The sequence below is a fragment of the Equus przewalskii genome, chromosome 26 (genome assembly GCF_037783145.1).
Source record: "Equus przewalskii isolate Varuska chromosome 26, EquPr2, whole genome shotgun sequence".
NCBI classification, from domain to species: domain Eukaryota; kingdom Metazoa; phylum Chordata; class Mammalia; order Perissodactyla; family Equidae; genus Equus; species Equus przewalskii.
The window spans coordinates 17,534,689-17,552,641 of NC_091856.1; the positions used below are offsets into that span (position 1 = coordinate 17,534,689).

Sequence of the window (17,953 nt, forward strand, 5' to 3'; positions counted from 1 at the left end):
GAAGTTTGTTTATTGGCTTATATAATGTACTTTTTGTACCTTTTCCCTTAATGTCTGCTTTTACTGTTATTAATGCATTCCTTTTCTTTTCTTCAGGTTTATATCATCATTCTATTCCCTAAGTTTTGAATTGAATAATTAATTTCTAGCTTTATTATTCTCTGAATAATTGCAATTTTCTGTTTGGATTTATTCTTTAACCCAAAAAATTACTTAGAAAATTATTTAATTTAAATAATTTTGATGTGCTTTTACTTGTTTTCTCTACTGTTATCTCATTGTGGTAAAAAAAAAAATGTAGGACTTGAATATTTCCCTTAGAGAGAATTTGTTGAGATTTTCTTTATAGCCATATATATGGTCCATTTAAAAAACATTTCATGAATACTGAAAAATAATGCATATTATATCTGTATGTCTATGGCTATTAATCAAATTTGTCAATTTTTAAAATTTAAACCCTCCATAAAGATGTTTCTTTAACATTGAAAAATCACGTGGGAATGAAAGGATAAAAGATTACATAAACAGTAAAGAAATTTGACCACCCCATTAAAATTTTTGTGTACCTGAAAAGGCTTTTATTATAAGCAAATATATACATATATTAATAAATTATCTCTGAAAATAATTTTAAAAATGTCTTTAAAAAACAAACCAGTCTTTGAGATGAATAGTTCCACTATAAGTTTTTCTCCAATAACAATAAATTTTTCAGATTGATTACAAGAACAGTGTTTCTTCTCAGTACAAACGTTATAATGAGTAAGTGAGTATTTGCCTAAAGTTTTTCTTGTGTGACAATCCTAGGGTTTCTTGCCATTGTGAGTGCTCAGGTGTAAGTGATGAACCATGGCTGCAGGCTTCCCCACATTTATTACTCTGATAGGGTCTCATTTCTGAACTGAGTTCTCTGATGTCAGATTAAAGACGTACTGTGAGAAAAAACATCACCACATTTATTACATCAGTAAGGTTGGTTTCTCCTCTGCATGTGTTTGCTTATGTTTAGTAAGGGCTGAGCTTAAACTGAAGGATTTCCCACATTCATCACATTGGTAGGGTTTCTCTCCTGTATGAGTTCTCTGGTGTCGAATTAGTGATGTTTTATAGCAAAATAGTTTTTGACATTCATTACATCCATAGGGTTTCTCACCAGAATGATTTTTTAGATGTTCAGTAAGGTGTGTACTTTGGCTGAAGGTTTTTCCACATTCCTTGCAAACATAAGCTTTCTCTCCAGCATGAATCCTCTGGTGTTCAGTAAGATGTGCCCTCCGATTGAAGGCCTTTCCACGTGTGTTACACTCATAGGATTTCTCTCGAGTATAAATTCTCTGATGTTGATGAAGGCTGGCGTATGACTGAAGGCTTTCTCGCGTGCATTACATTCATAGGGTTTTTCTCCTGTGTGAGATCTCTGATGCCAAATTAATGATGTGCTGTGGCAAGAAACCTTCTGACATTCCGTACACTGACAGGATTTCTCCCCAGAATGAATTCCCTGTTGTTCAAGTAGATGTGTGCTCCAGCTGAAGGTCTTCCCACATTCAATACATACATATGGTTTCTTTCCAGTATGAATTCTGTGATGTTGACTAAGTGCTGAAATATGGCTGAAAGCCTTCCCACATTCATTACATGGATAGGGTTTTTCTCCAGTATGAATTCTCTCATGATTTCTAAAGGATGACTTATACATAAAGGCTTTTTCACATCCATTACACTCATAAGGTTTCTTCCCAGTATGGACTCTTTGATGTTTAATAAGGTTAGTTCTCTCACTAAAAGCTTTCCCACATTCATTACATTCATAAGATTTCTCTCCAGTATGTATTCTTTGATTTTGAATATGATTAGTGTTCTGGCTGAAGGATTTACCACATAGTTTACATTCACATTTCTCTTTCATACAAATTTTCTCAGATTCCATCAGTGCTGAACTATGGCTTTACATTTAAATTGTCTCCAGAATAAGTAAGGTTTTAGCTACAAATGTATCCTTTCTTATACCTAATAAATTATTTTTTGTTTTGAATTTCCTTTTAAAAAATCTATTGAAGAAGAATTATGTTTTAAACCCTATCATTTGTGTCATAATTATGAGGTCTTTATCTTCTAGAAACACTCAGTTGTTTAAAAAGTTTGAACTCAGATTAAATATTTTCCCCAAATTATTATATTCATAATCTTCCTCTTGAATTGAATTTTCTTGTAATTTAGTTTTACTGGTGGTTTTCAAATTCCAATTCTTCTAATGTGAAGTTTTAGGAACAAGGATTTGAAAATTTTTCTAACATCATGCCATAACACTATTTGTTTTTCAGACACTTTCTTCTCGGAGTTGGTGCTCAGACTTTGAATATAGCACCAGGATCAAGCAGAAGACAACGTCTGTTCCCTCTGGAATACAAAAGTGGAAAACAAAACTCACTCCTCAGTTACAGAAAAAATGAGAACACAAATAAAAATAAACCAGTGCTATGATAAAATGAAAGATTATACAGTACAGGTCCTGATTAATATGTATGTTTAAAGCAGGAAAGGGTTAGTATAGATAGGCATGGTAAAAGAAATGGCTGCTTTGAGACAAAATGCATAGCATAATTAAAGGCAAAGATACAGAAGAGTATGGGACATGAGAACAAGTCAATGACACTAATTCAAACCTACGGCTTTGGAAAGCAGGGGTAAAAAATAAGAAAGGAATGAGCCAGCCCTGATGGCCTAGTGGTTAAAGTTCAGTGCACTTCACTTCGACAACTCAGGTTCAGTTCTCAGGTGCAGAACCACATCACTCATTTGTCAGTAGCCATGCTGTGGTGGTGGCTCACATAGAAGAACTTGAGGCACTTACAACTAGAATATACAATGATTTACTGGGGATTTAGGGAGGAAAAACAGTTAGGAAGATCGGTAGTACACGTTAGCTCAGAGTGAATCTTTCCCAGCAAAAAAAATATATAAATAAATAAAAAGAAGAATAAAGATATGGGAGTGGATAATAAAGAACTCTGACAATTAAGAAGAGAAATTCTATGCCACGTAGGAGGAGATGGGAACATTGAGGTTTTCTGTCACAATAATAACATGACAAACATGTGGTGTTTTAGATGAAGATGCTTGTTAGTATCATCTAAAATGGATGATGAGAGAATAAGGCTGTCAAATATAGCAAGAAAGTGTAATATAAATGATACGGGCCTGGATTGGGAATATGATAGTAAGAATTTAGTAGAGGAGTAAATCTAAAACACAGAAAGGAAGAAAGAAAAAATACTGACATGATTATGGGGAACTTTTACAAAATGAGCTGCATAAAGATACTTCTCGGTTTCTAGCCAAGAAGGCTGGAACTAATTGTGGTAACAATAGAGGAAATCATAGTGCCACTAATATGGTACTAATGACAGAAATATTGAAGAAGGAAAAAGAGACTACTTAGGGAAAGCTAGTGATTTCGTTTTTTACCATATTGAGTTTCAAGTGATTTAAGGTGAAGTAGGACATTCAAGTGGAGATAGACTCTAAGCTGGGGAAACTATGGGGATAGAATGCAAATGAGATATTTGGTCTGATAGTTATTATATAAAAAGTACATCAGAGAATTAATCACACAGAAAGACTATTTGAGGATATCAGAATGCATGGATTCTTTGAGATAAAAAATAAACAAGTAGAAAATAGGCTTTAAAAGTATATGCATTGTTATTATGAAGGAAGTGAAGCTAATGAAAAAGCATTTGGAAAGAGATTAGAATAGAAAAGAATCTAGTGATGTCACATAAGCAAAGACAAAATAACAAATGCAGCAGAAAGTCTGAATACAGACAGGAGTAAAGGGGGCAGGCCCGGTGGTGTAATGGTTAAGTTTGCTAACTCCACTTCAGTGGTTCACCAGTTCAGATCCTGGGTGCGAACTTACGCACTGCTTATCAAGCCATGCTGTGGCAGCTGTCCCACATGTAAAATGGAGGAAGACGGGCACAGTTGTTAACTCAGGGCCAATCTTCCTCAGCAAAAAGAGGAGGATTGGCAGCAGATGTTAGCTCAGGGCTAATCTTCCTCAAAAGAAAAGAAAACAAAACACCAAACAAAATAAGAAAGGATTAAAGAATGGGTTGCTCTCAAGAAAGAATTTGGAATTCAGGACTCTCTTCAGAATAATTTTAGTAGAAAAAGAGAAGACAATTTAGCTTCAAACACTGAAACAGAAGAGGAATTGAAGTTATTAGCTACAAGTATGAAGAGTTTCATAATAAAAGGAGAGAATAAAATTGAAAGATAAGTAAAATTAAATTATTATTAGGCACAATACTTTTTCAAAGCAATAAAACCTTTTGAATGTCTGAAATTAGAACAGGAAAAGATTGAATCATGAAATAATCACTAAATGAAGATCCTAAGACAAGTCAAAAAGAATGGAATCTGGGGTACAGATGGAGAGATTAACAATGGAAGAGGGCCATCTCCTCCTCTGAGATCACAGAGATAGGTGAGAAGATGGATAAAGATATGTAGAAATGAAGTTGTTGTTTCCACTAGATGAACTCAGTTTTCTATACAGATCAGGGGGCTCTGCACAGCAGACACTAACCAATATTTCCAAAGCTACCTCCAGTACCAGTATTGTTAGTACCACCACCACGATGCACAGATGGACTACTCTTTACAAGGATTTCTAACTATCTGATTGTTACTTAGATATCTGATTCTTTCTTGGCTAAGTATTTTGTGACATTTGTCCATTTTTCCCTCTGTTATCTATTAGTATGGTTCTTCTTACTTGGGAGATAACATCTGATTTGAAAAGCTGATGTCCCATTCTTGGTGAAAGATAGGGGCTTGGGTGTTGATGATGGATCTCAGAATCATGTCCTCAGTCGTCTTCAGGAACTCTGAGATATAGGAATGTTGATGCTGTTAAGGTAACAAGATAAACATACCTATTTCCAATGTTCTATTTTTCTTTCTTTCCTTATTTATTTTTTTGTGAGCAAGATTGGCCCTGAGCTAACATCTGTTGCCAATCTTCCTCTTTTCGCTTGAGGAAGACTGTTGCTACTGTCTGTGCCAATCTTCCTCTATTTTATGTGGGACGCCATCACAGTGTGACTTCATGAGCTTGTTAGGTCTGTGCCGGGGACCCGAACCTGTGAACCCCAGGCCACCAAAATGGAGCCTGGAAACTTAACCACTGTGCCACAGGGCCGGCCCCTATTTACAGGGTTTTAAAGAGAAGAGCTACCACCTGTTTAGTATAAAAATAAATATATTTGTGCACAAATAAAATTAAAAATCTCTGGTCCCTAAGCTCAAAACCCAGTCTCAGATAAGCACCTGTAAATCCCATACTACCACGTTTTGACATTTGAAGAAATAGTCACTGCAGTCCCCTGTAATGATTATAGAGCTATGCTCATCCAATGAGAAAAGGCTCCTGTCACTGCTGTCACATCCCTGTACAGCATCTGACAATGCCTTGGTTCTTTTCATTCCTACAAGGTAAAGTCCAGTGGCATAGCCTCCAATGCCACTGGTTCCTAAAACATCTAATACATACTCACTCAGGGATCACTCCTGCAAACATTTAGGAAATAGTAAAGCAAACAACTGAAAATGACAAAGTGAGGGGCTAGGAAGTTGTTCCAAAGGGGTTCAGGGTTCTAAGTTCAAGAGTGGCCAAGAGTACCTGATTTGGTGTCTACTGTTGAGAGTACACAGCAGCAATACTGAGGTTTCCTTACAAAGACACTGAAAATAAATATCTATGTATATCTATTTATATAGATATAGATATAAACATATAGAGAGATAGATGTAAGATATAAACTGAACTCAGGAAATAAAGTGTAGGGATATCATAAGTAGGTTATGCATAAATGTACATGGTTATAACCTTCTTCTTGGTAGCAATGCACATAAAAACATGGATCAATCAAAAGTAAAGCAATGGTAACAGAACACAGGAAAAGAGAAGATAGAGATGCAAATATTGGTAAGTCCTTCCTATTTCATACATCATCTGGGAGAAAAGAGACTGGTACCAAGTACCAGCTAGACCCGTTTATCTCTGTAAGCAGGCAAGGCTCTATCATGGAGCTAGAACTCATAAAATAGCATTATCTAAGAGAATTATACATCTTCATAATACCGTTAACTCCCCTTGGTATAGTTCTATGCTTGCCAAGAAAAATTAGGGTGAGAATTTGGTTTTCTTTTTTTTTTTTCTTGCCAGAGGACTTGCAGATCTGAATTCCATAGTAGTTCTAGATGTTAGTGTGAAATAAATCCACTTTTTGTTTAACTCATCAATCCCTTGTAAACTTACGTGGTTAAATCTGTCTCTATATTGATTTCAGGTTTCTTAATCTGCAAATACGAAGATTAGATCCTGGACCATGGAGAATTCATCAAGATAAGTGCCACAATATGAGATTCCTCAAACGTCAAACAGCCAATCAACTTACCTAGAAAACTTTGATATTACTGCCTCCCATATTTCACATGCAATACAATCTCCCTTGCCTTACACTCTACAGGTAATGGAGAAGATATAACAGATACAGGACCTGATGTTAAAAGATATGTCCTCTGTTTGCAAAGAAAAGTTTTCTGGAGACTTAGGAAGAGCCTGAAAACAAAACAGGCAAAAGAAATCTCTAGAGGAGTGATAAACTGACACTGAGGATATACAGCCACTGTTCACCTGGAGGAACTAAATTCTTGCCAATTCTGGCTGAGAATCCAAGCTTGACTCCTCACAGAAGGCCATTCCAGAAGGACAAAGAAAACTGCATAGACTTTGGCACTCACAAGTAGCTACAGGGACAAAAGGAGGGACTGAAGCAGCCTCAAACACATGACCAGACTCTTCCCTAAAAGTATGAGTGAATTTTTAAGCTGAATGGGGTGGGAGTCTGAAGAGCTAAGCTGAAAACCTCTGAATGGAAAAGAAAATCTTCCACAATCTTTCTGGGCTGAGGAAAGAAAGACCTGCCACATTTTCTACTGAGTGCCCAGGAGGGCCACATCCTAGAAAAGAAGCAACCAAGACGTAAAATAAATCTTATCAAACAACCCTGAACTAACTCAGCTTGGCTGAGGTGATCCTATCTACTTCAAAAAGAAAGAAAGAGAACTCTTCCTGGTGAAAGATGCCATCAACTTGAATCTCTATGGTGCCTTCATCATGATGACAAACACATAATAAAAACTTATTGACATACAAAGTTCTCGGTATCACTGGCCTATAATCAAGAGACAACAAAGCAGAAGGACAGACAAAATAGAAGGATGGAAAATTTCAATAGTAACTTGGAATAGACCAAAAGGAATCAAATAAGCATTTAGAACAGAATGAATACTGAAATTAAGAACTCTACTGGATGGGGATAACAGACTGGGCTAACAGATAAACAGACCAATAAAAAATACTCAAATTGAAGCATAGAGGTTAAAAAACAAAAAGAATAGGGGCTGGCCCAGTGGCATAGTGGCTAAGTTTGTGCGCTCCAGTTGGGTGGCCCAGGGTTTTCCAGTTCAGATGCTGGGTGCAGAGTTACACACAACTCATCAAGCTGTGCTGTGTTGGCATCCCACTTAGAAGAACTAGAAAGACAACTAGGATATACAACTACGTACTCGGGCTTTGGGGAGAAAAAAAGAAGAAAGGAGGAAGATTGGCAACAGATGTTAGCTCAGGGCCAATCTTCCTCACACACACACACACACACACACACAAAGAATAATGATAATTTTAAAAAGGATTAGAAAATGTCACAGCCAAGAAGAGCCTAAGGAGACACGAGGACTAAATGTAACATGGTGTCTTCGATAGGGTCTTGGAACAGAAAAAAGACATTAGGTAAAAACTAGCTTGAATAAAATACAGACTTTAGTTAATAATAATGTATCTACCTTGGTTCAGTAATTGTGACAAATGTACCAAACTAATGTAGAATGTTAATAGGTAAAGGTTCTGAGACCAATTCTAATGTGTGTGGTTGGGAGAGGAGTTTCCCGCACCACCAAGCACCTGGGTGTCCTACAATTCAACTCAGTTCTGAGGCTATTTACCTGGAGATAGCACCAGAGCCCACAGGTTAAGGGCTCAGTCCCAAAAGACTGCCCCACTTCCCTTGAGACCCCAGTGGCAAGCCCAGGTTATCACCTATACTTTTGACTGACTGGCTGTAAATCAGAGGCTCCCACACCTCCTCCTTGGGTTTAATTTGATAGAACGGCTCACAAAACTCAGAGAAACATTTTACTTCCTAGAATACTGGTTTATTATAAAACGATATAACTCAGGAATAGCCACATGGCAGAGAAGCACAGGACAAGGTACAGGGAAAGGGTTCAGATCTTCCACGCCCTCTCCAGGTGCACCACTCTCCCAGCACCCACATGTGTTCACCTACCTGGAAGCTCCCCAAATCCTGTCCTTTGGATTTTTCTATGGAGGATTCATTACATAGTCACAATTGATTAAATCATTGGCCACTGGCAACTGATTCAACCTTCAGGCCCTCTCCTTCTTGGTAAGTTGTGGGAGATGTGGGACTGAAAGTTCCAACCCTCTAATCACATGGTTCGTTGTCCTGGCAGCAAGCCCGCATCCTTAGGTGCAGTCTTAAAGTCACCTCATTAACATAATGAAAGACAACTTTATTGTTCTCATCACGTAGGAAATTCCAAGGGTTTAAGGAGCTCTGTGCCAGAAATGGGGATGAAGACCCAATATATATTTCCTAGTATAAATCAGAATATCACAATAGGCAAAACAGGCTGTGGGATACATGGGAACTCTCTGTACCATCCTTGCAATTTCTCTATAAATCTAAAACTATTCTAAAATAAAATGTTTATCAGCAAAAACAAAAAGATACCTTGTTTTATTTCAGTTAATCTCCTATTTACCTCAACTATTTTCTGACAGCTTACATCTTTCTTTTGAGCACCATTTAGCCTTGTTTTATGTTTTACTGCCTGATGACACAGTTTACGTAATTCTTTAAATATATGCTTATCTCTTTAAAAACAGGATTAGAAACAGGCACAGTAACTTCAAAACAGCAGCACTCTGCTGACTTCTCAGCAGCTGAAGAGAATCAATTGAAAATCCATGTTTCTGGATGAAAAGACTCAATATTTTAGAGATGCCAGTTCTCTCCTGTTGTAAGTTGAAAGTGTCCCCCTCACCCCCCAAAAAAACCGTGTTGAAGTCCTAACTCCCAAAACCTCAGAAAGTGACTTTATTTGGAAATAGGGTCATTGCAGACATACTTAGTTATGATGAGGTCACACTGGAGTAGGGTGGGCCCCCACTCCAATATGACTGGTGTCCTTAGGATACCAAACCTCTTAATTTCAAATTCATGTGCTGGATGCACAAGGCAAACACTGAGACATCGGTGCTTGGAGATGGAGAAAGATTTATTCGAATTGACCAAAATGAGTAGGTGGAAGTCTGGGTGCACTTAAATCCACCTCCCCAAGAACAGAAAGCAGGGGGGTTTTATAGAGCTAAGGGGCTGGCAGGAGGAGCCAATAAGCCCCTGGGCAATCTGACTTCTGGGCCTCAAGGGCTGCTGAGGGCTGGCCATCCAGTGATTGCAATCTCCCTGAAGGCACTCTCTTTCTTCTGCAAAACAAGTTCACAAATCCTCGAGACCCCAGCCACCCCTCAAATTAAAAAGGAAAACAGCAAATTGGCTTAATATCTATAGTAACCCTCAGGTACCTGGCGTCACATATAAGATGGTCGTGTGAAGACTCAGAGAGACACAGGGAGAACACCCCATGACAATGACGGCAGAGATTAAAGTTACGCAGCTGTAAACCAAGGAATGCTAACGACTGCCGGCAAACCACGGGCAGCTAGGAAGGGGCCGTGCAGGCTTCAGAGGCAGCTGGCCCTGCTGACACCCAGATTTCTGACTTGCAGCCTTCACAACAGTCAGACAATAAATTCCCATTGTTTTAAGCCACCCAGTTTGTGGTACTTTGTTACAGCAGTCCTGTGAAACTGACACGCCCCCCAATTTCACCTATATGACATACACTTTTGAAAAAGAAAAAAAAAGATGAGGATGGGGGTGACTTGTCCATACTAGATATCAAAACATATTATACAGCTACGTTAACCAAAACAGGGTAGTACTCACACAAGCATAGACGGAAAGAATAATAACACAGAATACAGAGTCTAGACATAGGTCATTTCTTTATAGGAATTTAACATATTGAAACTGGCTCAACACAATAAGGCAAGCCATACTGTAGAAAAGAGACCACGTTGTAACTCTGAATGACCTCTGGTTTAACTAACCCAGCTGGATTTGCACCCTCCAGGAGATCCACCTGCTCTGTAGATTTTGTGACCCTTGCTTGTCCATATACCTTCCAGCTCCCATAAGATGATAACTTCGTTCTTTTGAGTTCTTTAGGACTGTGATGACCCCCAAACAGAGAGTCTATGCTGATAGCCATCATCAATGAAAACCGAAAGATCTTGTGTGGCAATGCCCAGTCTGTAACACCAGAGGGTCGACATTCCTAACCCCCTCCCCTATAACTCATTGGTCTATATAACTGCTTCCAGATTCCGTGCCCCCCTTAAGGTGGTTCTTCTGGACATTTGTTGGCCATCTTTCCTCTTGCTGGCAAGCTGTAATAAAATGCCCTTTCTCTGCCACCATCTTGCCACCTGACGATTGGCTTTTGTCTTGCAGCAAGCAGATAGTGCCCTTTGTGTGGTAACAATATGACAAAGGTGGCATTTCCAATATTTGGGGAAAGGTGGAAATTCAATAAACAATCTCAGGACAACTGGCTTATCCATTTAGGAAAAAATAAACTTGCCACCACCTTACAAAAATAAATTATAAGTGAATGAAAGTTAAACATTGAAAATAAAACTATAATCCCACAACTAGAAGGACCTGCAACTAAGATATATAACTATGTACAGGAAGGGTTTGGGGAGATAAAGCAGAAAAAAAAAAAGAAAAGAAAAGAAAACTATAAAATAACCAGAAAAATATTAGAAAAATACTTTCATAATCTTGCAGTAGGAAGATCCTTTAAAAAATATAAAACCTGGAGTTTATATAGGAAAAGACTCTCAGATTTGACTACTCAAACATACAAGGCAAACAACAACATTAAAAAAGAGAAGTCATATTGGGAATAAATATTTGTAGCTAATAAAATGAAAGGATCATTAGCTTTATTATATAGAGTTCCTACAAGCCAATTAGGAAAAAATAAAATGCAATAGAAATATGAGCAAAGGATAAGAACAGGAAATTTACAGAAGAAATGCAAATGGCCAATAAATATATGAAAAGATTTTCAACTTTGCTTTTAATCATAGAAATGCAAATTTAAATGAAATATCATTTTTCAAACATCACATGTGCAAAACTGTCAAAAACAGATAATATCCAGTACTTGTTTAAGTATGTGGGGAAATGGGTGCTCTCATACACTGTTAGTGGGTGTTTAAACTGAAACAGTCTTTTCAGGGGGAGGGAATCTTTTTTGGAAAGAGCACTTATTTATATGTATTAAAGTCACATTACAATCATATCACATATATATATTTTTTGAGGAAGATTAGCCCTGAGCTAACATCTGCCTCCAATCCTCCTCTTTTTGCTGAGGAAGATAGGCTCTGAGCTAACATCTATGCCCATCTTCCTCCACTTTTGTTTTTTTTAATACTTGGGATGCCTCCCACAGAATGGCTTGATAAGTGGTGTTAGGTCTGTGCCCTGGATCCAAACCAGTGAATCCTGGGTCAGTGAAGCAGAGTGCGTGAACTTCAATGCTACACCACCGGGCCAGCCCCCATACCATGTACTTTAATAATAATTATGTTACCTGCAAAAATTAACTCATAGCACCTTATACTTCCCCTATTACTACATTAATTATACTTTAATGTTCGACTTCCAATGTCTTGTCTTCCTTCCTAGACAGTAAGCTTCTTGAGGACAGTGACACTGTCTGACTTATTTACTCTTCCATCTTCAGTCCCACACATAGAACCTGGCACATATTACACATCTAATGAATGTTTCTTGAAAGAGTGAATGAATAGAGATTTCTCTTGCTTCCCAATTCAGTGGTCTTTATACTACAGCATGCTGCTAGTTAGACCTGCTATCTTAAAGAAGTCTGATTCAAGACACTATGTTTTCCTACGTCTCAACAGTCCAGGAAAGTGTCCAGAGTGCCTTATGATATTGCCATAAAAAGTTCAGAATTGCCTAGGATTTAGGATCCTAAAATATCATTTAATCTTTGCCCTTTTCTCTATGCAGACTGACTTACAGCTAAACCATTGTTAATTACATTTTTCAATTCAATGTTTATTGAACCCCTGCTAACCGCAAAGCAAGATTAGAGTTAATGTTTCTTGTAGTCAGCTTTTACACTTCTAAGTGCAATGTTGTGATTTATGAGAAATACATATTTCGTCATTCAGATGACCAAAATATATTTCTCATATATATGTGGTTTTCATTTACAGTTCCTGGTTCACAGCTCCCAAAACTCTTGGAATTTCTTGTTTATGTTAATGAAGGTGACTTTTGGACCTCACCCAAAGGTGGGGGCTTGTTGTCAGGAGAACTAGCCACGTGATCAGAGGATTGGAACTTTCAGTCCCACACCCTAATTTCTGGGGAGGAGGGGGGGATTGAAGTTCAATCAGTCACGAATAGCCAATGGCTTAGTCAATCATGACCACATAAGGAAGCCTCCATAAAAACCCCAAATGACAGCTCCTTGGCCCTTTCTTGGAGACCTTCTGGGTTGGCGAACCCAAGGAGGTGCTGGGAGAGTGGTGTGCCTGGAGAACGGGTGGAAGCTCTGCATCTCTTCCCTCATACTTCGCCCTACACATCTCTTCCATTTGGATGCTCATCTGTATCCTTTGTTCTACTCTTTAATAAACTGGTAAACGTAAGTGTTTTGCTGAGTTCTGTGAGCTGTTCTAGCAAATTAATTGAACCTGAAGAGGGTGTCAGTAAGTAAGAAGCACAGGTAACAACCTGGACTTGCAACAGGCATCCTGAGTTGGAGGGGGTTATTGGAACCTCCAGGTTGGAGCCGGTTGGTCAGAAGCACAGGTAACAAACCTGGGATTAAGACCAGTGTTTGAAGTGGAGGGCAGTCTCGTGGGACTAAGCCTTTTACCTGTGGAATCTGATTCTATCTCCAGGTAGATAGTGTCAGAATTGAGTTGAATTCTTGGAGACTCTGCTGGCATCCAAGAACTGCTTGTTGGTGTGGGGAAGCCTCCACACACACACACGTTGGAATTGGGTCCAAGAACCCACTGCACTGAGCAAGGACTATGATCACTGATTTTTCAAAAAATCCCCATGTACTTAGTAGGGTGCCCCTTGCATAGCAGATGTTTTAATGAGTACTTGCTGATTAGTATTCTACAAACTGATATTTACTCCTTTATCAGTTTAGTTTCTGGAAGCCACCATATCAGAGTTCTAAACTGTACCTGTGCTGCTACTGCTGAGTCTGAAGTGTCTGGATCAGAGTAGCCAGACAGAACCCATGACCACCCACCAACAATGTAACGTAGACCCTGCCTTCTTTACTTCCAAGTATCCTAGTGACCTGACATCTGTTATTAAAAACCTCCTGTGGGTACTATGCTCTCAGTTCTTAACCATCTCCACAATCAGCCAGGAAAAGATGTGTGACTATCCTAATCTTTGCCACAACCCTCAGACCATCCAACTGTAAATTCTTTCCTTTTCCAAGGCTGACGTTGATGTTAGAGTAGTAAAGATAAGATGTTGAACACAAGGACTGCTAGAGGCTCTTGCTTTCTAAACCCCACAGATGATATCACTTCACTTGTAACCATCATAGGCCAATTCGGAGGGGCCCTTTTGTGTCCTATTGTATCATTAACAAAGTTGTATCAAAAGTCGTTTTGCAGGTGTAAAGAGCAAAAACTGCAAGTCATGTAGCTGCAGTATGCTCAGAAGATGGGAACCTTGTCCTCAGGTGACCTCTAGCTGTGTAGGAACCAAAAGTTCCCCAACTACAGAACTCAATATAAAGAGAAAGTGGAGTGGGGAAGCTAATAAGAAGCGAGGGGTCCCTTCACTTGTAGGACATCAGACTTATAAGACTGTTACACTCCCACCCTCCAATCAGATTCCACCAAGTTAGCACTTTTGTATAACCACTCCCGTGCCCAATTCCTTAAAAGTCGGTCCTCATTCAGCTTGGGGAGATGGATTTGAGCCTTGCCTCCTGTCTCCTTGCTGGCTGGCCATGCAATAAAGCTCTTTTTCTCTCAAAAGCTGCTGCTGTAGTATTGCTCTCTCTGCACATCAGACGTGAGCCGCGGTTCTGTAACACATTTGAACTACAAAGAGGCTCAGGAAACATTAAGGCTAATTCCCTGGTTTGCTCAAGATGCAATTCAGGCCAACAGTGATTAAGTGACTTGCTGAGGTCACACAGTTAGCCGCTGGCAGGGCTAGCACTATAGCTTCTCCCCGATTCTCAAGTTCAGTATTATTTCTCTCCATTTTAAAATGGTCCAAACACTATTTATGAAAAGACTGACCAGAAGAAAATATTTGAATTATTAATCAAATTTGTAGAGGAAAAACTTTTCTTTTTAAATCATTGGTTCAGAAGTCTGTAGAGATTTTCTTGAAAGAGCAATGGACTATTTAAGTTTTTCTGAGTCTCACTAAAGACATGACTATATTATAAAGTAAATGTTTAAATAACGATTATCATAATAATGTGCTGGTTTTTAATCAAACAGGTAGAAAGCTGTAACCATTTTAAATGGAAAGCTTCATAGTTGACACAAGCAACTTATTGCCTGTAAACCTCCATTCACCAACAACACTGGAATATGTACACAAGTGAAGTGCAATCAGGATACCTTTGAGTGGTCTGAACCCAGGTTGAAAATATAGATACCAGAGCTGTGAGAGCTGACAAAGATGTCTTTTCTTTTCTATGTTTGAAGTCACCTAAACTGAAAATGAGATGGGCTTGGAAGGGAAGGAAATGCTATGTGTTTGGTTCTGTTCCAATGGGGCTATAGGTGAACTCTTTTAACACAAGTCCCTTGTAACTCAAGAAGGACAGAAGCTTAATATATTAGTAGAGATTTCTTCCAGAGCAAATTAGTGTTCATGGATATTAGATCATTTATAAATTTTCTTAAATCAGCATTTTCTTTGAATTTTTCTGGAAAAATTAATGTTGCCTATATATTCAAACAAACAAACAAAAAACAAATAGCAGAACTATCAGGAATTTTGCCCAATTATCTCAGGCACTGTCCTGGGTAGGTGAGAGGAGGTGGGATCTAATGCACAGCAGAGGGGCTGGCCATAAATCAGAGCACAGACCTTTTCTCTGTAGTAAGAGGAGGAAGACAGACCCTATGGGAAGTCCTCCAGGAAGGCTGGTGGAGGTCATGGTGACAGCCTTTGGAAGTTCTTGTCTGGTTGTTCTCTTCTCTCAGTGAAATAGGAAGCAGGATCATGAACTGAGAGTGAAGATGGGGGAGGAGTGGAGGTCTGATGTGAGTGAAGTGTGGCTGAGAGAGCAGGAAGGGGAAGGAAATGGGACATCGTCTCTCTTTCTCCTGGCTTACTGCCTTAGCTGCTGAAACTATCTCCCTGTATCTGCTCTTGCTCCCCTACAGTCTATTCAACAGACCCTCCAAACTGGTTCCTTTAAAATATGTCAAATCATGTGACTTCTCCTCTCAAAATCCTCCCTGGAAAATTGGTAAATTGTATGCAAATTAGACCTTGACAAAGCTGATTAAACAATAACAACTACAACCACCTTCCTATGGCTTCCCTTCTCACTCAGAGTGAAAACCAAACTCCTCGTAGCGGCCTACATGGCCCTGTGTGATCTGGACCTTTCTCACCCTCTCACCTCAACTGCGACTATGCTGTGTCACTCACCCCTCTGTCCACAATGGTCTTCTTGATGCTCCCTACACAGGCTGAGCACATGTGCACCTTGGAGCCTTTGTTCATGCTGCTCCCTCTACCTGGGAAATGCCCCCACCACCAGATATCTGCAAAGCTCACCTCCTCAGTTTCAAGTCTCTACTCAATGTCACACCACCAGGGAAGCCTTCCCTGAACCCCTATAGGAAATAACAGCTGTCCCAGGCCCTCCTTAACCCCATTTCTCTAGTACAGTTTCCTCCTCTAGTCACCATCTGACACACTCTGTATTTACTTGTTTATCACCTGTGTGCTCATCCCAGACCGTCAGTTCCATGGAGACAGGGACTTTCTCATTGCTGTATTTGTTCATTGTTTTGTTCATTGCTGTAACCTCAGAGCCTCAACCCTTACCTGGCAAAAAGCTGGCTCTCAAGATTTAGTCAATGAATGAAAGAAAGAAAATCTTTCCTCCGTCTGGACACAGAGATGATATTTCAGGAAAGAAAAAATAAAGCCGAGTTGCAGTACAGATCAACTTGTATGTTCCAAGTGTACAAATCTGCCAAAAAGGCTCAAGAAAGTACGCTATCTGGAGTGAAGTGTGAGATGGAAGAGTCTGCTGTTTCCTCAATTCCTCAACTCTTACATGCCTCTCATAAGTGAGCATCTTGCCATGCTAAGAGATATTTTAATGTTTGAAGAATATATTTTGGAACATTCATATATATATTGCTGCATAGTGGTATATATGTAAATTATGAACAGTTTAAGAGAATTTCAAGACATATTTAACTCCACGTGACTTTCCAAACTTCAGGTGTTAACTTTAGAAAGTAAACCCAGCTTAAGGTACAAAAGCCTTGAAAAGTTTTGCTCACAAAAAACAAGGTAGTAGGGGGCCAATGGTCAGGTCCTCCTTCTTGCCATCTCATCTAATCAAGTAGAGACTTCAGAAGACAGAGCTAAAGAAGAAAAGGGGTCCTGAGAAATCAGGATTGCCTTTCTGGGGACCCTGTCTGACTCCCTGGATGTAACTCACACCCTCCCTAAAAATAAGGTCAGAACGAGTCTGGGAACAGATTTCTTCCCAGCCAAGTCTCTACGGTCACTGCAGTGTCCAGGGACACAGCTCCAATCTGGCAATCCAGACACAGAGTTAACCCTAAAACTCTGGCTCTCCCAAGATGGGTGACATCTAGTACACCGTCCCCCTCCTTGTTTATTAATAATAATAATAATTGTAAAGCACTTTAACTTGTTGAAAGTGCATTCACAAATGCCAACTCAAAGAAGAACAGTCAACTGCTGTTTAAAAGCCACAGAAAGTAGGGAATCAATGCCACAGCTCTTTACACAAGAGCCTTCAAAAATTTACCAACAAAATAAAACAGAAAACTACCTCTAGAGGAGGTACATTCCACAGGAAAGAGCAAAGGACTGGGTGTCAGGAAACCTAAATTCTAGGGCCACTGAGCTTCTAGATCAATTTTCCTGCAATTCCCTGCCCAGGTCTGGAGTGGTCTTTTGTATTTGCCTGCCCGACAGATCCCATGATAGCCAAAGCCCCCAAAGCCCCAAGCTGTTTGCCTAACCCTCAACTCCGAAGTGGGAGTCCAAACTCCTCTCCCTTAAGGCTGGATGCACAGCTAGGCTCTGCCTCCTCATAACCCAGAGACAGTCGTAGGCCTGCACAACCGGGAAGCGGGGTCCAGGGCAGCACTCTGCACGTGACTCCAACGCGAACCAAACATCAAACCTCAACTGCCCAATCTCCGCCTTTCTTCCGCCCCTGCCACTAAGCTGGGCCAGTGCAGTCTCTCATGCCCCTCTCGCCACGCCTCAACCCTTGAGGGGAGCAACCTCCCCAACTGCCACCCAGATGCAAGCGCAGGGGAGATAACAAACTAACCGGCTCCACTGAAAAATTCAGAACACAGCCAGGGTATCCTCAACACCTGAAGCCAGGAAGT

General features: G+C 39.6%; 1 long non-coding RNA gene across 1 annotated transcript; it reads right to left on the reverse strand.

The window, feature by feature from the left end:
* Window positions 1-552: 552 nt before the first annotated feature.
* LOC139079560 (uncharacterized) lies at window positions 553-17,953 on the reverse strand. Its single transcript, XR_011533264.1, has 3 exons — window positions 17,893-17,953; window positions 4,787-4,898; window positions 553-2,403 (listed from the first exon to the last, which is right to left on the reverse strand). It is a non-coding gene; the product is annotated as an uncharacterized lncRNA (long non-coding RNA).